This window comes from Lepidochelys kempii, chromosome 25 (assembly GCF_965140265.1).
Source record: "Lepidochelys kempii isolate rLepKem1 chromosome 25, rLepKem1.hap2, whole genome shotgun sequence".
Lineage (NCBI taxonomy): Eukaryota > Metazoa > Chordata > Testudines > Cheloniidae > Lepidochelys > Lepidochelys kempii.
In genome coordinates this window covers 4,264,619-4,291,230 of record NC_133280.1, presented here as the reverse complement: position 1 = coordinate 4,291,230, position 26,612 = coordinate 4,264,619, and the positions used below count along the sequence as shown (strand labels likewise).

General features: G+C 53.2%; 1 long non-coding RNA gene across 1 annotated transcript; it reads left to right on the top strand.

Moving 5' to 3' along the window:
- Positions 1-321: 321 nt before the first annotated feature.
- On the top strand, positions 322-25,491 carry LOC140903243 (uncharacterized). Its single transcript, XR_012156195.1, has 3 exons — positions 322-606; positions 7,208-7,416; positions 24,218-25,491. It is a non-coding gene; the product is annotated as an uncharacterized lncRNA (long non-coding RNA).
- Positions 25,492-26,612: the final 1,121 nt, after the last annotated feature.

Below are 26,612 nucleotides of genomic sequence, written 5' to 3'. Positions count from 1 at the left end.
CCATTGTGCAGAAGGGAAACTGAGGCACAGAGCAGCTGAGGGCCTGATTCTGCAACTCTTGAGTAAGAATCATTCAGATGATTAAAGGCTGCAGAAATGGGCCCCGGGTGACTTGTCTGAAGTCACAAAGTGAGTCTTTGGCAGAGCTGAGAACAGAACCCAGGAGTCCTGGTTCCTGACCCCCAGGCCCTGCCATGTTGAAAACAAATGATCACGTAGAAACCTGCTCCCGCTTGCACTGAAGTCAAGGGGAGTTTTGCCAATGATTTCAGCAGGTTAAGGATCATGAATTACGCAGCCACCCTTCTGCACGAGCAATCGGCTCAATGATTAATTGCCGGGGAGAAGAGAGGTCGCTCTGTAGAAGGCACTTCACAGCCTGGGACGTTCAGTGACGTCAGAATGGATTCCACGCCGATGAAGAGACAGGTTCCGGGTGGGATTGGAGTCTCTGTTCTCGGGACCATCTGGCTGGGTCAAGCACCCTGAATAACGCTGGCTTCATTGCTATCGCTGCACGGGAAGAAGGACGCAGAGTGTTTGCCTACAGCTAAATTTATCAGTCAGAAATTCCTCTAGTTGTCGACTGAGCACGTCCCCCAGCAGGTGAGCCCCGGCACCCTGATTTGCTAAGGTAGTGAAGGTGACAACCAAGGTCTCCCCAAGGAAGGCAGCAGGCTGGGCAGAGATGGCCCTGTTAGCGCAGTTGACATCGCTGGTAAATGAGCAAGATCACAGGTAGGCGCAGAGGCTGTCAATTGCAGGCTATGTGGTCGAATGATTAGGGCAGGGCTGCAGGGCTATATTCCAATCCCAGCACCTTGGTCTTGGGCAAGCCACCTCCCCAAAGTATTCCCCTGTGGGTGCGTGACGGAGCATTCGCTCTGTTTTGCGCCTGGTACCCAGCGCTCCCATCACATTTCAATCGGCATTAATTTAACAGGTGCCATTGGTTGGAGGCTCAGCTGGACCTGTTCGGAATGGCCATGTCTGGGGACAGAGCTGTCCGGCTTTTGATCAACCTGTGTGTCCGCACCCCAAACCTACATTGCATATGTGTGTGTCTGGACAGCCAGACCCCCCTCCCAACCACACACACACACACACACACACACGCCACCATGCATACCCCACTCACCCCCCCCCACACCCCACACTCACACACACACATCCCATGCCACGCACACATACCACCCCCCATCTTCACCCACACACCACTCACTCACACACACATACGCCATCCCCACCGCCACCCCACACCCCACACACACACACTGTCCCCCCCCACACCTACACACCCACACACCCACAGACACACACACTAGCTCTGGATGTGTCTCTGTTTCAGTTGTGATATAAATACATTGCCTGTCTGTTGCTACCCAAGGATCTCAAAGCACGTAGCAAACAGGAATTAACTGAATCTTACAAAAATTCTGTAATTGAAACGTGTCGCTCTTCCCGCTTTTCTAGATGGCGATGCTGCTTGTCTGCATGATGGGGTTATGGTGGCATAGCTCCAAGGTAACCGCATGCTGGCATGCCCAGGACGACCTAGTGGTCAGAGCAGGAGTCGGGCTGGGTCAGATTCCAGGAGATCCTGGTATCCAGAGACAGGCCAGAGGGCAGACCACGAGGCAGCCAGGGTCAGGCAGCAGGAGCACCGCAGGGGAAGCAGCCCTAAGCAGGGGGAACCCAGCTGCTTGGACAATTTCCTGCGCTCGGTTTAAATACAAGCAGAGACTTAGTCAGGACTCTGGAGCTCCTCCAGTCAGATCCCAGGCCTGGAGTCCTCTGACTGAGTTGAACTTCTAGTTCTGGCACCATTAGGGGGTGACTGGCTGGCAGGTTGGAGCCCACTAGCACCCGAGTGCCTCACGGAGCAGGGCTGGAGACCAACGGGCCCTGGCAGAGGGATCCGTCTGCGGCGGTAGTAAGACCATCTCCCTGAGCAAGGGAAGAAGTGCTGGCCGTGCTGACACGGGGTTAGGTCGGCGATGCTGAGGGGTGCGGGTGTTTCACACCCCTGAGCACCGTAGCTATGTCCAGCTAAGTTCTAAGTGCAGAGCAGGCTGGAGACACGAGGAGGTTCCCTGGTCTACCCCAGGTCACCCAGCAAGCTCGGGAGAGAGCCCAGCTCTTCAGGGTTGCACTGCTGGGCGTTAGCCACAACCCCAGACAAACCCAGCCTAAGCTCCCCTGTCGGGACAGCTGGGTGGACAAGGGAATAGGAGCAGACAGCTTCCTGGGCAGCGTGTCAGATGGGCAGCTGGCTGGACAGAAAGGCGGGTGACTAGGGTGAAGCAGAGAGATGCTGGCCGGATGGCTCAGTCGGCAGGTTAACACTGTAGCTTATCTCATACTCGTATTTATAATGCACAATCACTTTGATTTACCAGCAAAAGGGCTTGGCTGTAACCTTCCCTCCTCGCCTCCCCCCCACCCACCACCCCTCCCCACTGCCTCATTTCTCTTCTCCTGAAATCTACACTGAGCAGCACTGGGTATCTTAATCTGGGTTCCTCACGTGTTGACGATGTGGTGAATCCCACTGCCCCGGGGCGGGGCAGTCCATCCCTAGTCCTGCTCAACACCACGGGCCCTGTGAGCTGGTCCCAGGCCAGATGACAGACGATGACTCGACCAGCCGGAGCTGTCGGCAGGCAGGTCACTGTGGCTGGGAAGCCCCAAGCCAGGCCGAACAGGGAACAGACTGAGCATTGGTCAGCACGTCCTGGAGCTGCCCCACAGCCGGGAGAAACCTCCCCCTCCACCCCACACCCCATCAGGGTCCAAGCTGCACTGGAGGGCAGCAGCAATGCCCAGCGGCCAGGAGTACTTGGGACTGGGACTATACGCGAGGCCTGTCGCTGCTTCTTGCCTCTCCTAGCAGGGCAGTGACTCCCAGAGGAGAGAGGCAGTTATAAACACTGCTTTCCCAAAGGGAGCGGGGCTGCTCTCTCCCCCCTGAGGAGAGAACTGCGCTACCCCAGCAATTGCAAGTCGACATTCCCCACAGGCACTCAGATCAAACCTGGCCAAGTTCACCGCACATTGCACCCACCGAGGCATGGAGCAGGGAGCTTGCTGGATGCATCTGGGGACTTTCCTATCAGAGGCAGCCTGAGCTCAGAGTTACCCTGCTGTCACTGCCCTAGCAGAAAGCCACTGCAGCTGGGGCTTTCCAGCCTTGGGAATTTTACACACATCCTGTGGCTGTTTTGCGTCTTCCCAGCATCTCAAACACAGCTCAGATCCTCCTGCTCCAAAAGCACACGTCCCAGCTAGCTGGGCTCACGGAGAATCCCCCTTAGCTGTGCGGGGTCTGTGACACACAGCCCAGCAGTTGTAGTCCTGTCCATTAGTGAGCAGTGGTGTGCATACACACTAGCTTCCATTATCACACCTTGCATTGCACCACTTTCCCCTGTGTCCTAAGCCCAGGGACTGAATTCTCCCTCTTAGAGAAAGAGCAAAAGACTGGGGTGTTTGTCTACGCTGCAAGAAAAGAAACCCCCCAGCAGTGAGGCTCAGAGCCCGGGTCAGCTGCCTGGGGGTTGCAATACAGGGCTAGAACAGCAGTGTAGCCCTGCTTGCTTGGGCTGGAGCTTGGCCTTTGCAATCTGGCACGAGGGGAGGGTCTCAAAGTCCAGCTCCAGCCCGAGTGGGAACATTCACGACTATTTCTAGCCCCATTGCGCGAGGCCCAGTCAACTGACCTGGGCCCTGACACTCACGTTCCCCAGCACGATGAAGATCTGAACTCTAGGGGGCAGGAAGGCATGACCTGCTGCCGCTACCAGAGGCGAGGAAAATAGGTTTGCACAGATATTTATTTGGCCTCCATTCCTGTGGCGTCTGAGCACCCTACAGCCTTTAGCCCCGCAGCCCCCTCTGAAGCAGGGCAGGGCCGTTGTGTAGCTGGGGAACTGAGAGGGGAAGTGGTTTGGCCAACGTCACCCAGAGAGTCCGCAGTGAAACAGAGACGTGGACCCAGGTATCCCGCATCCCAAGCAAGTGCGCTAACCCCGGGGCCAGCTAAAGAAGGCAAGAAAGGCCCCACGGGCTCAGCTGGCCACTGCAGCTCGGAGGGGGCAGCCGGTATGGAATGAGCTCTCTCCCGGAGAACGCACACTGATGGTCTGGGCTCCCACCGGGCTGCGGACTGAGTGTTCCTCACCCCCTTAGGCCAGGGCTATTCTGAGCAGCCTGCAGAACCAAGCACATCTGTTCGTGTCTAGGGTGCTAGTAATGCAAATAACAATAGCTACGAGATTTAGAGTAATAGCATCCAATTTTGTAGCAAATGTCACCCTCCCCAGAGGGTTTTCTAAACCAGGGGAATCACGGTGCCTGCCACTGAAATGCAGCTGCCTCTGGGGTGGGACTTGTCAGCTGTTGAACAGCAGCATCTTTCATCAGCTTAAGCCAGGAACTGAAGAGTAGTGCATGCAAGGGAAACTGCAGGGGGATTGTGCATGGGAAGGCTGGAGGGAACTCGGCCAGGACCTCAGGCGTAACATCGCTGTTCTTGTGCCCTGGGATCTTTAATGACCAAATCTGGGCAATACCTCCACAGTGAATGACTCCACAGCACCCCCTAACGCCACATCAGAAGTTAGGAGGGCGCCTACTGCAGCTCCACCCCCCTGCAAGCTTTCCAGGCACTCTCCCAACCAAGCCCTGACCAGCCCTGACCCTTCGCAGCGTGTGACTCCCAACACAGTCACAGCGCCTGGGGGTCTGATGCTGGCGGAGATGCAGCCAACCCATCTCCTAGGTCACTCTGCTTTGGATGCTGCTCCTATTTATCTGGCCTAGCCTAGCAACCGGGGTGTTTCCCCTCATCCCGATCTGTCAGGTCTGACACTCTGCAGCCCCCCGCCAGAAGCCAGTGCTGTGAGCAGCCAAGGCATCTGGCGCAGATGGGTGGGCCCCTTTGATCTCTGTTGCTTTGAAGGCGCCCAGTCCCTCTGGAAATGTTATTTTTGAGCAGGGACCGTGTGAACAGTGCAGCCTACGATGCTATGGCAGCTGACAGGACACTAGCAACTCACAGCCCCTGGGTCCTGGCTCGAACCCCTGGCCAGCTCTGCCCCTGGTGTCAGGCCGAGCTCCCTCCCTCACCCCTTCTCTGCCCCGTTCCCCCAGGCTAGCCCAGTGCTTGCAGCTCCCTCGCCGCAGAGTTTGGCCTGCCTGGGATCTCTGCTTCCGTCAAGTCTTGTCTGTCCCAGGTGCCCCCCCGTGCTCCTGGCCTGCAACCCGCTGGGCTGGTGCATTCACTCCCAGCTGCTCTCTCTTGGCTGCTGCAGCCGGGCCCAGAGGAGAAGCAGCTAGCAGGGAGGTGCCCGCAGGGGTGGAATGAAAAGGGAAGTGCTCAGTGTGCCTGTTACTCACCACCACCACCTGCCCCTCGGGCTTGCTGGAGAACGGCCAAGCAGCCCTGTGGCTGAGATGCAGAAGCAGGGCTGCTAGATAATCCAAGCTCTAGCCCCAGATCTGTGGCTTCACCTCTCCATGCCTCCATTTCCCCACCTGCCCACGGGGGACAAAGCTGACTTTGAGCACCTCCTATGGGCCGTGCCAAGCATCATTCTGCGTGGGGCTGACCCTGCTGTCCTCGGGACAGGTGAGCAGGCCGAGAGGGTGGTCTCCTCTGTGGGGATTGTAGGATCAGGCTCATCAGGAAGAGCCCGTCACACAGAGTTGCCTCCAACGATTCCCCAGCGCTCATTCACACACACCCCCAGCCCACAGGTTTGGTTTGCACCAGACAAGGCCCCCGATGGGATCCGAGGCAGATCCATGTGGGCTCTGGGAGCTGCTGGGCTGTTTTGGCTAATGGCCAGGGGCCCTGGTGGAGCAGAGGGCACATTTATCCCTGAACCTGCCTCATACAGTGGAAAAGACTTGCTTAGCCACTCTGACCATGTCCAGCCTGGCTCCAGAAAAGGGCCAGCATTGTCCCCAGCCCTGCTGGCCCATCTGGCTCAACCTCTCCACATGATGAGACTGAAGGGCAGAGGGAGCCTTGCGGAGGGGCAGAGGAGGGGAGCGGATGAGCAGAGCCAGAGGAGAAGAACTGTGGACACACTGGGTGGCTCAGTCACTGGGCCGCGTAGAAGTCAGATGTCTAATTAAAAACCATTGAAATATGTCCTTTCTGAATTGGGAGGAGGAGGATGTGTGTAAGCAGAGTCAGGATGAGCTCCACCCTGACATCTGGTGGTGAGGTGTGGCAAGTTGTGAAAAAGAACTTCAGGGGCTGATCTCATTTGCATAGGCACACCCACCCCGCCTAGAATGAGGCCATAGCTGTCCAAATGGTCACTTTGGCTGCTGTGGGATCCCCAGTGTCTCTGTTATTGGGGCAGGAAGAATAAATTGTTATTACCCTGATTATGGGAACTGTGCTTGGAACTGTACTTGGCCTTTTGTTATGATGGAGGGACTCACCATCAACTAAGTAGCACTCGCTAGGCAAGGGTCATGGGTTCTAAAACTCTGTGAATTGAGAGAGGTTGGGGATAAGTATTAATACTTGGAAGTATGGGCCTCTGAGTGAGGGCCTTACATGCTAATTGCACTTCTTCCTCTCTCCACTGTAGAATATCAAAGCTAATTTTGATTCCATTAGTAGTCTAGTTACAGGTTGCTGAGCTTACTTTGGGCAAATAGTGCATCAGCACTGAGGCTCCTCTACTACAAACTGAGTTCACCTAAGAGCTGAAATCACTGAGCATTGTGTTAAGTAATGGGGGAGCCTGAAGATATATTTGCAATTTATTTGAGCATGAGCTTTCGTGAGCTACAGCTCACTTCATCGGATGCATGCTGTGGAAACTGCAGAAGACGTTATATACACGCCCACCTTGATTATCATACACATTGTGAAGAGAGTGGTCACTTTGGACGGGCTATTACCAGCAGGAGAGTGAGTTTGTGGGGGAGGGGGCGGAGGGTGAGAAAACCTGGATTTGTGCTGGAAATGGCCCAACTTGATGATCACTTTAGATAAGCTATTACCAGCAGGACAGTGGGGCGGGAGGTGGTGTTGTTTCATGGTCTCTGTGTGTATATAATGTCTGCTGCAGTTTCCACGGTATGCATCCGATGAAGTGAGCTGTAGCTCACGAAAGCTCATGCTCAAATAAATTGGTTAGTCTCTAAGGTGCCACAAGTCCTCCTTTTCTTTTTGCGAATACAGACTAACACGGCTGCTACTCTGAAACCTGAAGATATATTGTGGAGCGGTTTGTGGGACGGCTGGAGTGCCTTGTGGACAGGCTGGTGGAGCAGTTCATAGGATGGCGGGAGCTGCTTGTGGGATGCGGAGCGGAGCGAAGCAGTTTGTGGGGCGGCTGGCGGAGCGGAGTGAAGGCCTATGGAGCTGTGGGGCGGTCAGCTTCAGATCATGTAAGGTGCCCCTTACCTCTCTTCCCCCCCCCCATCTCCACCCAGGTTGGGAGGTGAAGCTCTGCAGATAAATTTTCGAACTCTGGGGCTGCCCGGACCAGGGACAGAGACTTTTGGGTCATTGGACTTTTGGGACTTTGGGGGATTTGGGGTTGCTGGACTCAAGAACCAAAGGGAAAGGGCATGCTCCAATTTGCTTGGGGTGGGTTTTTTGCTCATGGGTTGTGTTAGGAATCCTGTGGGTGGTGTTTCCCCAACATAATGCCACATGGTTTCTCTCTGTTATTAAAAGGCTTTTTGCTACACTCAGACTCTGTGCTTGCGAGAGGGGAAGTACTGCCTCTTGGAGGCGCCCAGCGGGGGTGGTATAGATTTGTCCCAGGTCACTGGGTGGGGGCTCGAGCCGGTTTGCATTGTGCTATTGGGATGGATCCCCTAGATCCTGAACCCGGCCCTGGTTGCTGCCGACTCTGCCGGGCAGGAGGGCCACGTGTGGAAAAATCAGGGATGGTTCAGAAGAGCTACAAAAACATTGTGCGGTCTAGAGAACCTGCCTCACGGTGGGAGGCTGAAGATGCTATTTCCTGGGCTGGAAGGAGGTTAAGCTCCTACCTGGGGGAAGATCTCTGAGAGCAGAGGGTCCCTAATGGAGCAGACAAAGGCTGAGTGAGATCCAGGGGCTGGAAACTGATGCTAGATCACTTGAGACTAGAAATCTGAGGCCTGTTTTACAGGGGAGGGTGATTAGCCATGGGAATGACTCACCTAGGCAGGTGGGGGATTTGCCATCATTTGGGATACTTACTTGAGGACTGACTGAAAAAAATACGCTCCAGCTCAACACGAGGCCTGGGCTGGGCACAGGAACGACTGGGCAACCTTCTCTGGCCTGGGGAATCCAGAAGGACAGGCTGGCCCCATCTGGCCTGGGCATTGATGAATCCGGGAGGGCACAGCTCCAGGAGGGGGTGGGTGAAGGTGATAAGTAAGGAGCTGATGGCCACAGCTGAGGAAACTGGCTTCAGGGTGGGGTGAATGGGAGTGAGATGGGTTTGGAGTCCAGGCAGAGTAGCCCAGGTTTTCCAAGGCAACTAGTGGTTTTGGGGGCCCAACTTGCGACCCCTTAAAGGAGCCTGATTCTCTCTAGGCGGGTGCTCAGGTCCCCTGAGGGCATCTCATGTTGGGTTCCCCCAAATCACTCATCACTTTGGAACGTGTACCCAGGGAATCCGAACCCTAACGCCCACCAGGACTTGAGACCCTCACAAGATGATCCTGGATGCTCAGAGCTGAAATCCTACCCAGGAGGCCCAGGGTCAGCTCCCGTCCATGCAAGGTCTCAGCACATTTGCTTCCCTTGGTGAACCCAGCAGAGGAGTTGTGATGAAGCGGGACTGTTCTTAATGTTTCCTCTGAATAGTGTGGGGGTGCCTCAGTTTCCCCATGCAGTTCTTAAGTATCTAGGTGGTGGGATAAGGGTGTATGATCGTTGCAGAGCCCTAAAGGGCAGGTGTGTGCAGGAGTCTGGACACAGAGAATGGCCGACACCCTGTTTCCTGGCAACTGATGGCCTGGGCCCTTCCCCCCTGAAAGGTGAGAGCTACAGGGTTGGAGAACAAAGGAACCAGGTGACCTCCTGGCCCCGGAAAGGGACAAAGCCCAGAGGAGGAGGGGCTGGAGGGGGAGGCAGTTTGGGGTGGCTGGGGACATGGAGTGAAGTGCAGACATGGTTGTCTGGCTCACTGCCCCCCAAAATGGACCCAGCTGAGGGGTCCTGTTCTCTGCACCTACAAGCTCTGGTTTAGACCATGTTCCTGTCATCTAATAAACCTCTGTTTCACTGGCTGGCTGAGAGTCACGTCTGATTGCGGAGTTGGGGTGCAGGACACTCTGGCTTCCCCAGGACCCCGCCTGGGCGGACTCGCTGTGGGAAGCGCATGGAGGGGCAGAGAGGATGCTGAATGCTCCGAGGTCATACCCAGGAAGGTGGAAGTTGTGTGAGCTGTGTGTCTTGAAGACAGTCTGCTCACAGAGAGGAGACTTCACCAGAGTCCAGACTGGCTTAGTAGGGAGCAGTTCCAGAGCATCACCCGGGGACTCCATGACAGGAGTCAAGCCTGGAATCCACTCAGATTCGCTCCAGAAACTCTAGTGAAGTTGAAGAGGTGTCTCTGTCCCACACAGGGTCTGTTCATTCATCACATCAGCCTGTCCCTTGCTTCATTCATCACATCTCACTCCCCTTCAGCCACTCTCATGTCTGCAGTGACAAGCCATAGGGAGCCCAGAGCCGAGAGAGAAAAATAATCCCTGGGTTCATGAAAGATTCATAAGATGCTGATTCCAACGAGCCTCCCCAGGAGCGGCTTTAACCCAGAGCCAACATAGAATCATGGAATCATACAAGATTAGGGTTGGAAGAGACCTCAGGAGGTCATCTAGTCCAACCCCCTGCTCAAAGCACGACCAACCCCAACTAAATCATCCCAGCCAGGGCTTTGTCAAGCCAGGCCTTAAAAACCTCTAAGAATGGAGATCCCACCACCACCCTAGGGAACCCATTCCAGTGCTCGCCCTTGGTGAATCCATGCTGACTGTTCCTGATCACCTTCCTCTCCTCCAAGTGCTTCAAAATGGATTCCTTGAGGACCTTCTCCAACGTCAGCCAACTCCCTCGGCACCCTAGAATGCGTTGAATCCGGCCCCATGGACTGGTGCATGTCCAGCTTTTCTAAATCGTCCTTAACCTGTTCTTTCACCACTGAGAGCTGCTCACCTCTTCCCCATACTGTGTTGCCCAGTCTGGGAGCTGACCTTGTCTGTGAAGACCGAGGCAAAAAAAACATTGAGTACTTCAGCTTTTTCCACATCATCTGTCACTAGGTTGCCGCCCCCATTCAGTAAGGGTCCCACACTTTCCCTGACCTTCTTGTTGCTAACATACCTGTAGAAACCCTTCTTGTTACTCTTAACACCCCTTGCTAGCTGCAATTTCAATTGTGCTTTGGCCTTCCTGATTACACGCCTGCATGCGCGAGCAATATTTTTATACTCCTCCCTAGTCATCTGTCCACGTTTCTGTTGGAGAGCTTATTCCTTCACTCTCCCACTTCTCTGGTCCTTCTCGCATGAACAGAGAGCAACAATACTCAAAGTCCGAAGGTGCGAACAATTCAATGTTTATTGGGGTGAACTTCCAGCAAGCTTAAATCCAAGTTCCTTTTTCCTTATTTTCGAATCCCAACTTACTTCCTGTTTGCCCCTAATTTATTTAGTAATATTCTTCGCTATACCTTAACCAATCATTCTACTGACATTTACCTAACCAATCCTAACATATTGTAACATGATCAGCTAACCAATTATATCCCACCACCTTAATTAGTTTACACCCAGCAAAATTAATTATACAGCAGACAGAAACAATCACAGAACCAGACAGAGACCATGCCAATAAACAATAGCAAAGTGGGAACTATAATGAGAAAACAATACAGAAGTGAGGATTTCACAACTACATGTATAAAGACGTAAGGGTTTCCCAGCTGTGTCTATTGATAAGTGAGTTTTTACCAGACAGAAAACTATCAACCTCAATTTCCTTTTACATCTTCTAGGCTCTTCCCTTAGCCCCAGATTGACTAGTTTGGAATGTGAGGATGTGACCGGTCGCTTCCCAGCTTATGGCAGCCTCTGCCTCTTAGCCAAAGGCCTGAGCCTAAGAACAGGGCCTCCGACTGTCACAGCAAGAGAAGGCCCTTACACAGATTCTTTCTTGTATACCCCTATAACTAGCTAAATGATAAACATAGACCTACATTCTTAGAGTCTAGGCCTTTACAGGCAGGCCTGAATATCTACATCCTAACAGTTTCCACTTCTTGTAAGCTTCCTTTTTGTGTTTAAGCTCACCGAAGATTTCACTGTGAAGCCAAGCTGGTCTCCTGACATATTCGCTATTCTTTCTGCATATCAACATGGTTTGTTCCTGCGCCCTCAATAAGGATTCCTTAAAATATAGCCAGCTCTCATGGACTCCTTTCCCCTTCGTAAAAAGAAAAGGAGGACTTGTGGCACCTTAGAGACTAACCAATTTATTTGAGCATGAGCTTTCGTGAGCTACAGCTCCCTTCATCGGATGCATACCGTGGAAACTGCAGAAGACATTATATACACACAGAGACCATGAAACAATACCCCCTCCCATCCCACTGTCCTGCTGGTAATAGCTTATCTAAAGTGATCATCAAGTTGGGCCATTTCCAGCACAAATCCAGGTTTTCTCACTCTCCGCCCCCCCCCCCCCCACACACACACACAAACTCACTCTCCTGCTGGTAATAGCCCATCCAAAGTGACCACTCTCTTCACAATGTGTATGATAATCAAGGTGGGCCATTTCCTGCACAAATCCAGGTTCTCTCACCCCCTCACCCCCCTCCAAAAACCACACACATAAACTCAGTCTCCTGCTTGTAATAGCTTATCCAAAGTGACCACTCTCCCTACAATGTGCATGATAATCAAGGTGGGCCATTTCCAGCACAAATCCAGGTTTTCTCACCCCCCCCCCCCATACACACACAAACTCACTCTCCTGCTGGTAATAGCTCATCCAAAGTGACCACTCTCCCTACAATGTGCATGGTAATCAAGGTGGGCCATTTCCAGCACAAATCCAGGCTTTCTCACTCCCGCCCCCTTTCCCGGGGACACACACACACAAACTCACTCTCCTGCTGGCAATAGCTCATCCAAACTGACCACTCTCCAAGTTTAAATCCAAGTTTAACCAGAACGTCGGGGGGGGGGGGGGGGGAGGGTAGGAAAAAACAAGGGGAAATAGGCTACCTTGCATAATGACTTAGTCACTCCCAGTCTCTATTTAAGCCTAAATTAATAGTATCCAATTTGCAAATGAATTCCAATTCAGCAGTTTCTCGCTGGAGTCTGGATTTGAAGTTTTTTTTTTTTAAGATAGCGACCTTCATGTCTGTGATTGCGTGACCAGAGAGATTGAAGTGTTCTCCGACTGGTTTATGAATGTTATAATTCTTGACATCTGATTTGTGTCCATTTATTCTTTTACGTAGAGACTGTCCAGTTTGACCAATGTAAATGGCAGAGGGGCATTGCTGGCACATTGCTGGCGGAGGGTGAGAAAACCTGGATTTGTGCTGGAAATGGCCCAACTTGATGATCACTTTAGATAAGCTATTACCAGCAGGACAGTGGGGCGGGAGGAGGTATTGTTTCATGGTCTCTGTGTGTATATAATGTCTTCTGCAGTTTCCACGGTATGCATCCGATGAAGTGAGCTGTAGCTCACGAAAGCTCATGCTCAAATAAATTGGTTAGTCTCTAAGGTGCCACAAGTCCTCCTTTTCTTTTTGTGAATACAGACTAACACGGCTGTTACTCTGAAACCTTTCCCCTTCATGTTATTCTCCCAGGGGATCCTGCCCATCAGTTCCCTGAGGGAGTCAAAGTCTGCTTTTCTGAAGTCCAGGGTCCGTATTCTGCTGCTCTCCTTTCTTCCCTGTGTCAGGATTCTGAACTCGACCATCTCATGGTCACCGCCTCCCAGGTTCCCATCCACTTTAGCTTCCCCTACTAATTCTTCCCGGTTTGTGAGCAGCAGGTCAAGAAGAGCTCTGCCCCTACTTGGTTCCTCCAGCACTTGCACCAGGAAGTTGTCCCCAGCACTCTCCAAAAACTTCCTGGATTGTCTGTGCGCTGCTGTATTGCTCTCCCAGCAGATATCAGGGTGATTGAAGTCTCCCATGAGAACCAGGGCCTGCGATCTGGAAACTTCTGTTAGTTGTCCGAAGAAAGCCTCGTCCACCTCCTCCTCCTGGTCTGGTGGTCGATTGCAGACGCCCACCACGACTTAAATACAAGGGGGGACCAACTGTTAAGCATGAGGGGGGTTCACCCATGTTATAGGACACCCTTCCAGTGAAGTGGGCAATGAAGGCAGCGGGCAGCAGGGTGTGTTCCCCATGGTTGTAATGTGCCGTAGGAGCAGGGTCTCTCTTGAGTCCTTGGTTTTAGCGGCTAGCAGAGGTAGGAACCGAAGCTCCCAGGCTGACCTTTGAGGGTATTGGGCAGGTTTCCTTTGAAGCACAGACTGAGAGGGTGGCTAGGTGCGATCACTTTGAAAGTGTGTCAGTTTGTAACCAGGATGACTCGTAATCTTGGGACGAGGCCCAGGCCTAGGAGCTGGGCACGCTGGGTTCTAGCCCCCACTCAGGGAGAGGGAGGTGAGTAGTGATAAGGACAGGGGACCACTAGCCAGGTTTCCTGCGTTCTGCTGTGCCTTGGTGAGGGGAACACAGGCGAGTGCCTAGAAGAGGCGCAAGAGAGTTGAGCGCCTGTGGTTGGCTGTGTGATCATGGGGGTGTTGCCTGCATGATACTATTTCCCCTACTCGCTGGGGGACTGGGACTTTGCTGGGGCTGGTGTGTGTATGGTGCTTTGAGATTCCCATGCTGCTGGTGTTATCAGTGTATGTGTGACACGTAATTCCTATTGTTCCAAACTCTCTGAATGCTCCAGGCTGCCTGTCTGAAGACAATATGGAAGCTGTCCCATCCCCGCCTCTGCTCCTCACGGTCACTCTGCAAAAGCTGAAACTGGAACCAGAAAAATGGTTTCCAAGCAAGAGTGTTTTAAAGCCAGAGCCTGTGTGTGTATAATGATTCCTGGCATTGTTCGCTAATGGTGGTGGAAGAGATCCTGGCACGAGGCCCCGGAGCCAGCTGCTCCCTAGTGAGCCTCCCACCCCCAGCCAAGTCTAGCGAGATGAAAGGGTTTTTGGGAAGAGACTGGAAGGGATCCAGCTCTTACTCCTGGGCATGGAACTGGCCCAGCCGAAGGGTGAGCGGAAGGTCCCTGGGCAGAAACACAAGACCCAAAGGAGGCATTAGGGGAGACGGGAGTGGCCCAGAGAAGCTGGTAGGGGAGAGCTGAGAGGCCCAGAGAGGAGGGTGGGGAGAGTGAATGGGGCCAGAGGAGCAAACAGGCAGGGCCCATGGCAGGCGGCAAAGCTCAGAGGGAAAACAAAATACTCCAGACGTGGCCTCACCAGTGTCGAATAAGGGGAATAATCACTTTCCTCAATTTGCTGGCAATGCTTCTACTAATGCAGCCCAATATGCTCTTGGCCTTCTTGGCAACAAGGGCACACTGCTGACTCATTTCCAGCTTTTTGTCCACTGTAATCCCCAGGTCCTTTTCTGAAGAACTGCCGCTTAGCCAGTCAGTCCCCAGCCTGTAGCGGTGCATAGGATTCTTCCATCCTAAGTGCAGGACTCTGCACTTGTCCTTGTTGAATCTCATCAGATTTCTTTTGGCCCAACCCTCCAATTTGTCTAGGTCACTCTGGACCCTATCCCTGCCCTCCAGCACATCTACCTCTTCCCCAGCTTAGTGTCATCCGTGAACTTGCTGAGGGTGCAATTCATCCCATCACCCAGATCATTAATGAAGATGTTGAACAAAAGCGGCCCCAGGACTGACCCCTGGGGCACTCCGCTTGATATTGGCTGCCAACTAGACATCGAACCGTTGATTGCTACCCATTGAGCCCGACAATCTAGCCAGTTTTCTATCCACCTTATAGTCCATTCATCTAATAAATACTTGCTGGCAAGAATACTGTGGGAGACCGTATCAAAACCTTTGCTAAAGTCAAGGCATATCACGTCCACCGCTTTCCCCATATCCACAGAATCAGTTATCTCATCATGGAAGGCGATCAGGTTAGTCAGGCATGACTTGCCTTTGGTGAATCCATGTTGACTAGTGCTTCAAAATGGATGCCTTGAGGACCTGCTCCATGATTTTTCTGGGGACATAGATGAGGCTGACTGGTCTGTAGTTCTCCGGATTCTCCTTCTTCCCTTTTTTAAAGATGGGCACTATTTTTGCCTTTTTCCAATCGTCCAGGACCTCCCCTGATTGGCACGAGTTTTCAAAGATAATGGCCAATGGCTCTGCAATCACTTCAGCCAAGGGTCCCAGCACCCTCGGCTGCAGTGCATCTGGCCCCATGGACTTGTGCACGTTAGGCTTTTCTAAATAGCCCTTAACCTGTTCTTTCACCACTAAGTGCTGCTCACCTCCTCCCCATACTGTGTTGCCCAGTGCAGCAGTCTGGGAGCTGACCTTGTCTGTGAAGACCGAGGCAAAAAGAACATTGAGTACTTCAGCTTTTTCCACATCATCTGTCACTAGGTTGCCTCCCCCGTTCAGTAAGGGTCCCACACTTTCTCTGACCTGTGTGTGTGTAGGTGGGTGTATACACGGGCCTCTGGGAATTTGCATGTCAGTGAACATCTGTGGGAGTGTAGAACGGCAAAGCAGGGTGTGCGTGTGTGGGGGGGGGCACATTAACTCTTTCCATTCTGGTGCCTTATTGGCTCCCATGTGGGTGAGAAAAGAGGGTGCCAAGAGCCAGTTTTCACCCAGCTAGGGAGCAGACAGACAGGCAGCCAGCAGGCCTGGAATCGGCATGGCAAGTCCAGAATTGAATGGCTGTGTAAACCAACCAGAACCAGAGCAAGGGACCAGGCAATGAGGCAGGCAAAGGGTGCTGAGCAGGTGCTGACCCCACGCGAGGAGCTGCGTGGTGCATGGATAGGTGCACATGAGAGCGCTGTCTTGAGGCCTCACGTTTCTCAGAACTTAGGAGACCATCTCTGTGTGTCCAGGGGCTGAAGGGTCGCCACCCATCTAATGGTCGGTAACTGGACCCCCGAGGCCCCGCCACGCCACGCCTCTTCCCCCCAAGGCCCTGCCCCCATTGCTCACAGGGTCTTCACCTGCACAACCACGGCCACCTTGCCCACCACCTGCGGCTGCGCAGGGCCACGTGCCACTGGGAGCCGCATGAACAGCCTGGCCTCCTTCCTTCCACTTCGGCGTTGCCCCCTTTTCCACAGAGCACATAAAATGGCCACTAGGGCTTGGGCACGCGGCCACACGAGCCGAAACCTGTCCTGTCCTGGTGAAAACCAGACGGGTGGCAACCCTATGCCGCTGCGGCCCCCGACCTAGCTCTAGAGTCTTCCTGCCTTCACAGGCCTACGAGGGGAAGGGGAAAAATTCTCACCTCAAATCGTGCCTGCCTCATAGGACGACCTGTCCCTGGGGCGACTCCATTGGCTTCTGGGGGGCTATTCCTGGTTTCCTTTGGGGTGAGCGAGAGGAGCTGCAGGCTGTGGGGCTCCAGGAGGATGAACAGAGGTAGAGCTGAGAACCGAGGGCTGAGTTCAACTCTCGCCTAACTGAGCTGAAGGCAATAGAGAGCCAGCACGGCTGGCTAGACTCGGTGGCCATGAGGCTGGGATCTTCCCCACACTGTATTTCCATGGTCCCCTCCCAGTTCAGAGCTGTGACAGGCAGACGGGACCATTACATCAGCCAGTCTGACCTCTTGTATAGCGCAGGCCCTTACACGGCACCCCGTACCGAGCCCAGCTTGTGTCTGGCTGCAGCGCCTCCCGAAGGGAAGCCAGGCTGGGCTGGAGACGTCAAGCCCTAAGGCGTTTGATCACCCTCCCTGTTAAACATTTGTGCCCTATTCCCAGTTGGAATCTATCCGGCAGCAGCTTCTTGTTCTGCCCCTCTGCTAGATGGATGAGCCCTTCAGTACCTGGGGTTTTCTCCCATCCCCCCGCAGGTCGCTGATTAGTAATTATTATTGGTATTGCAGTAGCACTAGGCGCCCCCGTCAGTGACCAGAACCCCGGAGGTGCTGTACAGACACAGCACAGAAAGAGGGTCCCCACCCCCCACGAGCTCACAGTCCAAGTGATGATTCAGAGGCTGTGGGTCAGCCAGCTGTTGGTCCGTCTAACATGCACCGTATTGATATGTCTGGTGCTAATGGATTAATCTGAGCAGAGCTCAGGCAAAGCCTTCACAAAGTACATTGCATCTCTGCAGCCACCTTCCCCAGCCCTCCCCTCTCCCCCCGCTAGGCTCTCAGGTACCCGGTGCAGGGCAGGGATCAGTAGAGGACACGGACCTTGCAGTGGTGCGAGTCAGGATGCTTCTGGGCACTGGCCCGAAGTGGGGGGATTCGGGAGCTGCTCGTGGACGCTTTGGAAACGGGAGGTGTGGGGAACTGTACCTTTAGGAGGTTCGTGGTATGTAACACACTGGCCGTTGGCATGGGGACGCTGAACAAAGTCTCTGCCCAGCCCCGTGTCTCTGCGCGGACGTCTGCACTGCAGCTGGGCGGCGTAAGGCCCAGCACAGTCAGACGTAGAGACAGGCAGTGGCTGGGCCTAGCAACCCACGTCCGTACTCAGGGGCTCGGCGGGGTTGCCCTCTCTCCATGGAGCTCCCAAAGTTGTGGAAAATGCAGCAGCAGGACCGTTAAACAGTTTCCACAGGCACTGTCCCATGCGCACCGAGCCTCAGCCTCCTGCACCACTTCTGCTGCCCCTGGAGAGCAGTGGGGCAGCAGCTGCAGGGAAGGAAGAGAGCTAAGAACTTCAGAGACTCTCTGATTAACTTACCAGCCTTTCAGCTCTTATTCAGCCTGTAATCAGAGCCCAGGGTCAGATTAATTTACTCAGCCTGTAATCAGAGCCCAGGGTCAGAGCCCAGACACACTTAGCCCATATCTGGTTACCACTGGTCCCAGCAGGGGAGTGTGGGACGGTTCTGGTGACAGGGGTTGGAGCTGAGGGGCTCTTCCAACCGCCATCGCTGCTACCTTCCCCTCAGCCCTCCCCCCATCGCTGCCCCCCCTTGGGGCTTCCCCACCCCCATCACTGCCCCTTAGTAGTTGGTGCAAAGGGGTCTGGAGTGTAGCTACCCTCCGTTATAACCCAGGCTCCTTTATTGCTTTGCCCCACGGCCCCTGGGTCTCGCCCTCTGGCTGCCCCGGCTCCGTGCTTGGCGGGCGTTTTGGCCCCAGCTTGGGTTAATGAGAAGCAGCTGGCAGTTGGATTCCAGTGGACTCAGCTGCTTCCCGAATGTATCTGCAGCGTGCAGGGGCCCAAACCTTCCCGGCCTTCTCCAGGGGCTCGGCCATGAGAGCAGCCCTAGGGCTGGGGTCTGAAGTTCCTGACTGGGGGGTGGGGGCGTCCAGCAGGTCTGGGGGGGCCCTGAACTGCCTTAGTCACACTCTCCACTTGGAGTCGTGAGCAACCATCAGGCCACATAACGGCAACTGGATGTGGAGGCCGACGGGGCTGCTGGGGGGTACCGGTTATAGGGGCCACCGGGAACTTTCTGGGTAACATAACTAGAGAGGGTCCCTTCTCCCCCTCCCCCATCCTCTGTCCTAGGCTCCGCCCCCTTCACTCCCCCAGCCCCAGCCTTTCTCAGCCCCTCTTTCTCCCCCACCCCCCTCCTTGTCTCAGTCCCTTCCCCCTTATCCTTTTCTTCCCCACGGCCCTCAGGCAGCCAGCAGGCGAAGGGCTGAGCTGGGTCTGCCCCGGGACCTGCGGCTGGCTGAAGGGGGCTGAGGTGGGCTCAGTGGATCAGGCTCCTGAGCTTCCCACCTAACAGCTGGGGCATTTCCCAGGGGTGCCCAGTGCTGGGGGGCACCTCCCTCCCACCCGCCCTGAGCGCGAGGCAGCCTCATCTGTGTCTGCTGGGGGTCAGCTCCCCGACTCTGCCAGCCACGGGCAGCACGAGCGCCTGGCTCCGGGCCCCGCAGGCTCTTTCCAGGTGAGCACTAGGCTCACTCCGATCCTGAAGCATCACTAGGCTCACTCTGATCCCCAAGCGTGCCCTGGAGCACCCCGCCCCCCAGGCCTCCCAAAGGGCCAGGCCCACAGCAGGGTCACCACGCCTCAGGCCGACGTTCATTTAACACAGGGCATAGATCCAAGAAGAAGCAAGTGGAATCAATGGAAACAAAGGGTTACACAGTCAAACAAACCCCCACTGTTCGAGAGCCCAACTGCAGCTAACACGACATTTCCCTGCCTCGTACAGACCGGCTCACCCAGCAGTTTGGGGCCAACGTTAAACAGCCAGATCGCCCGTGATGAGCCAGGCCAGCTGGCAGCTCGTCCCGCAGTGAACTGCCTGTCCCTCTGTGCCAACCATCATTGTCTTCACTTGTAAATGGGGGAACAGCCCCATCCCCCACAGCTGGTTTTGTTGAGAATCGCCCCTGGAGCGACCACAGTCACTTGATCGGCATTTTGCTCAGACTGTAAATAGGCGTCCAATGTGCAGTCTGACACTCAGCCTGCAAGCAGCCATCCAGGGAGCTGAGCAGCTCCTGCCTGCCCAGGGGCATGCCCAGGAATAAACATTTGATGGCTTTTGGAGGGGCCCGTTCTGTACCCCTGCTGCAGCCCCTCGGCCAGAGGAACTCGCTCTTCCCGCCGCAACCCCTCGGTCAGAGGAGTTCCATGCCCCCCATTGATTATTCGGGGGGCAAGGGGGGCTGTGCCCCTACTCCCCAACCTCGCCCCATACACGCTCCTGCCTGCAAGGAACCTGTTTATCACCCTCTGGTGACCAGCCCCAGCCCACAGGCCTTAAGAACCCAGTTTTCAGTATGGAACTGTAATACCACACATACTCACCGCACAGACATGTCCCGATGCTCGTGAGGCCTGGTGTAACACAGGCATTCAGCACGACACTCTTTGGTGAACTAGACCCCAGACCCAGGGGACCCCTGTAACCTGGATGCATCCATGCTCTTTGCCAGTGGGCACCAGCAGTCCCTGGCTCACAGCCCTCACCCCACCCCCCCTCCCTTATCTGATAATGAGTTTGGGGCCCTGCAGATTGGATCCATTCTGCCCCAGGCTTGGGAGGGGGAATTATGAGAGGCCTGGATCCACCAGAACTTTGGGGTCCCTTCTGCCCCCTGCAAAAAAACTCTAAGTCCCTCTTGACTCCTGGAACTTCTGCCTCCCTGTTCCCGCCTGAGCCCCTTGACAGTCAGATCAGAGCCTCCTCTGGCGGGAGGCTGTTGGGGCCAGAGGAGTTAGTGTGATCACTGGCATTTCACAGCAGGTAACTTGGTAACTTACTCAGTAACTTTCTCCTGTGTCAGGGGCCCCCTCAGCTCCCTGGATCCTGCCAGGGCCAGGAGCCCGAGTCCCTGATTTGGTCAGGTTGATATGATTTGGTGCCCTGCCCAGTCTCTGTGCTGAGCCCACTGTCTAGACACCAGCAGGGCATTGGGCAGCAGTTTCGCACACGGAAGAGCTGGGGGAATCTCCTGGCCTGTGCTAGGAGCTCAGACCCAAGGAACGAATGGTCCCATCTGGCCTTGCTCTCTAAGTATCTGCGAGCACTGAGTTTTCCAGTAGCCGCCGGCTGAGCCCTGGCACGGGGGGACGAGCTGCTGTCTGCTGCCTGGCACCCAGCATGTTCACATAGCCTGGATGACCTCGGACCAGAAACGGGTTTTCATCAGAGTAATTCCCAGGCCCCTACAGAACAGCAGGGCAGTACATACGGCCTCCATCGCCCCAAGTAGGGGTGAGCTACCGGATATGGGGGAGGCAGCTCCTATGTCCATTGCAGCACCGGCAGGGGGCTCGCAGCTTTAGGGACTGAAGGAATCTCTCAGCCCTGCTCCGGCTATTTGTCCTCCGTTTTTGCCAAGCCTGGTTCTGTTCTCCCCCTGGTATAACTCCCCACCCCACCCCCAACATCAGTGCAGTTTGTTCTCCTGGTTACACTGCAAACTCAGAGAGTCTCTGCTAGAGACTGGTTCCTCCGGGCTGTCACTTCCTCCAGGGCAAAGGGGCTGGAAATGCTCCCTGTCTGACCAGGGAGCGCTCTTCACCCATTTGGCCCTCCCTTTGCACTGCTGCCAAAGAGTGCCCAGCGGGCAGAGCAACCCAGACGTAAGACACTGGTTCTAGCCCTGCCGCTGACACTGACCTACTGGCTGACCTTGGTCAAGTCAGGGCTCTGCTCCGTGCCTCAGTTTCCCCATCTGTAACGTGGGACGAGGGCTCTGACCTGGCTCATGGGTCTAGGGGGAGGCTCAATCAATGGATAATTATAAAACACCTAGAAATCCTCAGTGGGAAAGAGCTTGAGCCATGCCACTGATAACGCCAGGCCCCACCTTTCCACAAGTGCTAACCGGTCATGGCCACCAAGCCTGCGTCTCCGCAGCGCTGGGACTGTGCTCATCCCCCACCCCAGTGATAAGTCCTGTGAGTGCTGTGGCTAACGGAGACCTGCCTCAAGCTCACGCAGGCCGGGATCTGGGCTCTAGCTACCATGCTGCATATGTGTTCAGCTGGGCAGCGGCGTCCACTGCCTGGAGACCCTGATTTGGTCCTTTGTCACAGCACCCACATGAGGGGCACACACACATGCCGCTACTCCAGCCGCAACAGCACTCACCCCCTCCCTCTGCCAGCAGCTGTCCAGGGGCCAGGACACAGGAGTGGGAGCCAGGTGACCTGGGACCTATTCCACTCCTCCACCACTGACTTGCTGGGTGGCCTTGGGTGGGTCCCTTTCCGCTGCTCTCTCTGTGCCTCTGTTTCCATCATACCCAAAATGGGGACCAGGCTTTTACCCCCTTTGTGAAGCCCTTTAGATCCGGGCTGAAGACGAGGTGCTGACATGCTGGGCCCCTGAACCTGGACACATCTCCGGAATCCAGCCAGGTAGCCCCCAGCCTTTGGGATCCCCTGGGGGAGCCAGTGCAGCTGTCCGAGCACTCGCTTCCCACCCCACAGACCTGCAGCAGCCCTGTCAGGATGCACACCGGGCTATGCCCTCTGCACAGCTGCACGGTGTTCCGTACAGCAAGTGGGAGTTTGGATTTTGATGTGCAGTTTCATTTTGCTCTTTTGCTTCCTCTGACCTACAAACCACAGGTCCAGCCTACCCCACCCCAGCCTTCCAGGACAGAAATGCAGGCAATCATCCTCTCTGCAGGCCAGAAATAAACCTGCTCCCTTGATCTGTGCGATTTCAGTGGCCTCTTGATGGTTTTAATGAACAAGCAGCCAGAGAGGCATTAGGGCAGAGCCTTAGGAAGTGCAGCGATTGGCTGGCTGAGCCTTTAGGGACAGGAATAATCATCAATCGCACTCACAAACTGCCTTTATTAGTAGTTATTTATCCTGCAGTGGAACCTCCGAGCCCAGGGCATGGAGAAGGACCCCGTGATACCAGGCGCTGTACACACGCAGAACAAGAGGGTAATTAACCACTGGAACAATTTATCAAGGGTCGGGGCACATTCTCCTTCACTGACCATTGTTTAAATCAAGACTGGATGTCTTTTAAAAGCCTAGTTCTAGGAATGATCTGGGGGCAGGTCTCTGACCTGTGCTAGACAGGTCAGACCAAATGATCTCAATGATCCCTGTGACATTATATGACTAAAATATGACCCTGTAGATTATTGTTGCTACCATTGTTATATGATTACTTGTGGCACCTTAGAGACTAACCAATTTATTTGAGCATAAGCTTTCGTGAGCTACAGCTCACTTCATCGGATGCATACTGTGGAAAGTGTAGAAGATCGTTTTATACACATAAAGCATGAAAAAATACCTCCTCCCACCCCACTCTCCTGCTGGTAATAGCTTATCTAAAGTGATCACTCTCCTTACAATGTGTATGATAATCAAGTTGGATTTGTGCTGGAAATGGCCCAACTTGATTATCATACACATTGTAAGGAGAGTGATCACTTTAGATAAGCTATTACCAGCAGGAGAGTGGGGTGGGAGGAGGTATTTTTTCATGCTTTATGTGTATAAAACGATCTTCTATACTTTCCACAGTATGCATCCGATGAAGTGAGCTGTAGCTCACGAAAGCTTATGCTCAAATAAATTGGTTAGTCTCTAAGGTGCCACAAGTCCTCCTTTTCTTTTTGCGAATACAGACTAACACGGCTGTTACTCTGAAACCTGTTATCTGATTGCAGCACATCTCATACATCAGCAGGTCGCAAACTTTAGCAACCCCCATTTTAATTTAAAATTTTTCTCGGAGCCCCAACCCCCCTGCTCAGCTCTAGACCCCGCCCCTACTCCACCCCTTCCCCCAAGGCCCCACCCAACCTCTTCCTGCCCCCGCTCCATCCCTGCCCCTACTCTTCCCCACCTCTTTCCACCCCCTTCCCTAAATGCACCCTGTCCCCATCCTCCCCCTCCCTCCCAGTGCCCCCTGCACACCACTGAACAGCTGTTCCCCAGCGTGCAAGAGGCACTGGGAGGGAAGGGGAGGAGTTGATCAGTGGGGCTGGTGGCCCCAGACATGATTCTGCCCCCTCCCCCGAGCGTACCCTGTCCCAACTCCTCCCCCTCCCTCCCAGTGCCTCCTGCACGCCGGGGAACAGCTCGTGCAGGAGTTGAGGGAGGGAGGGGGACGAGTTGATCAGCGGGGCCCATGGACCCCCTGCAGTGCCCTCACAGACTCCCAGGGATCTGCGGACGTCTTATGTCATGGAAGGTGTCAGTGGAAAAGTGATGGTTTGCTGAATATGAGTATCCTATTTGTGTGCATGGATCATTTTTGTATCTGAAGTTATGAATATTGACCGGGTACCTGTATTTCAAATGTGTTTGCTCCTGCGGTAACACCCAGGAGGTAGTTTACATGGAGTCTAACCAGCACACTGTGAATGGAGTAGTCGAGCGATGGGCCATCAGCAAACACAGTGGGCCATGAAAGAAGCTTATCCCCACCTGATGGACTTCCACGTGGCTGTTCTAACTAGAATATGGGTAATGGCCCCTGTTATGACTCAGTGAAGCATGCAAGGGCATGTGACTAGATCATGTGACATTAAACTCCATCCTGTGTCTGTATTTTTCCACAGACTGTGCTCCAGGATTTGTTTGAAACAATGAGTTTCCCTCTACATGGCAGAAGCTATAAAAGGCCCTTGAGACATCTCCATTTTGCTTCTTCCCTGCTCTAACCTCTGCACTTATACCAATGGGAGCATTCTAACCAGGGACTGAGGACCTTCCTGTGACGGGATGGGTCACAGAAACACTCTTCGGACTGCAATCTGATGTGCTGAGACTACCTGTAAGCCCATTTTCCCTGGCAACTTGGGACTCCAGTACCTTGCCGGGTTGTGCCAGACACGCCAGCCTGCTGCAAACACAGACCCAGGTCTGAACCATATCCCCCGAAAGCTGCAGGCTAAACTGAAAACAGCTTAATAAGTGCTCCTGTCTCCAACACCCAGACACGCAGTTCGCAATGGGATCCAAACCCCAAATAAATCCATTTTACTCTGTATAAAGCTTATACAGGGTAAACTCATAAATTGTTCACCCGCTATAACACTGATAGCGAGATATGCACAACTCTTTGCTCCCCCAGGAATTAATTACTTGCTCTGGGTTAAGTAAAAAGTGATTTTAGTAAATATAAAATGGAGGATCAAAGTGGTTCCAAGCAATAACACACAAAACAAAGTAAATTACCAAGCAAAATAAAATAAAACATGAAAGTCTAAGCCTAATACAGTAAGAAACTAAATGCAGGTAAATCTCACCCTCAGAGATGGTCCAATAAACTTCTTTTCCAGACTATACTTCCTCCTAGTCTGGGTCCAGCAATCGCTCACACCCCTGTAGTTACTGTCCTTTGTTCCAGTTTCTTTCAGGCATCCTTTGGGGTGGAGAGGCTATCTCTTGAGCCAGCTGAAGACAAAATGGAGGGATTTCCAGGGGCTTATATAATCTCTCTCTTGTGGGTAGAAACCCCTCTCTCCCCCTGTCATAAAAATAAAGGGAAGAGTGACCACCTTTCTGTATACAGTGCTATAAAATCCCTCCTGGCCAGAGGCAAAACCCTTTCACCTGTAAAGGGTTAAGAATCTAAGATAACCTCACTGGCACCTGACCAAAATGACCAATGGGGAGACAAGATACTTTCAAATCTGGAGACGGGGGGGAAACAAAGGGTTTGTCTGTCTGTGGGATGCTTTTGCTGGGAACAGATCTCAGAGCTTCTGTTAGTTAGTAAGTAATCTAGCTAGAAATGCATTAGATCCTTTTGTTTAATGCCTGGTAAAATAAGTTGTGCTGAATGGAATGTATATTCCTGTTTTTGTGTCTTTTTGTAACTTAAGGGTTTGCCTAGAGGGATTCTCTACGTTTTGAATCTGATTACCCTGTAAGGTATATACAATCCTGATTTTACAGAGGTGATTCTTTTACCTTTTCTTTAATTAAAATTCTTCTTTTAAGAACCTGATTGATTTTTCATTGTTCCTAAGATCCAAGGGTTTGGGTCTGTGTTCACCTGTACAAAATGGTGAAGATTTTTATCAAGCCTTCCCCAGGAAAGAGGGTGTAGGGCTTGGGGGAATATTTTGGGGGAAGACGTCTCCAAGTGGTCTCTTTCCCTGTTCTTTGTTTAACACGCTTGGTGGTGGCAGCATATGGTTCAAGGACAAGGCAAAGTCTGTACCTTGGGGAAGTTTTTATCCTAAGCTGATAAGAGTAAGCTTAGGGGGTCTTTCATACAGGTCCCCACATCTGTACCCTAGAGTTCAGAGTGGGGAAGGAACCTTGACACCCCCTGTGTAGAATCACAGCTACAAGATGGAGTTTTGGAGTCACATGGGTAAGTCACTTGTCCATGCATGACTCAATTCTCTACAGGCTGAGCCATTGCCCACATGTTAGTTTGAATGTTCCCAGGAAAGCTCAGATGTGGATTGGTGTCTCTGAAGGTCCATTGTTAGCTTAGTGCTCCCAGTTACTTGAATAACCCCTTCACAGTATGTTGACCAAATCTGCCTTATGTACTTCCTACAGCAAACACTTTAAATACAAGCATAGAGCCAATGCTCATAACTTCAGATATAAAAATGATACATGCATGCAAATAGGATAAATACATTCAGTAGAACATAACCTTTGCAAAGATATGTTACATGTATAAACATACAGCTAAGGGTAGCATAAAATCCCTTCTTTACTTGTAAGGGGTTAAGAAGCTCAAATAACCTGGTTGGCACCTGACCAAAAGAACCAATAAGGAAAGAAGATACTTTCAAATTTGCATGGGGGAGTTTTTGTTTGTGCTCTCTTTGTTGTGTTCTCTCGGGACAGAGAGAGGGACCAGGCAGGAAAAAAATGTCTCCTAAAACCCTACCTGAAATAAGCATCTAAGGGTATGTCCACACTATGAAATTAGGTCGAATTTATAGAAGTCAGTCTTTTAGAAATCGTTTTTATATAGTCAATTGT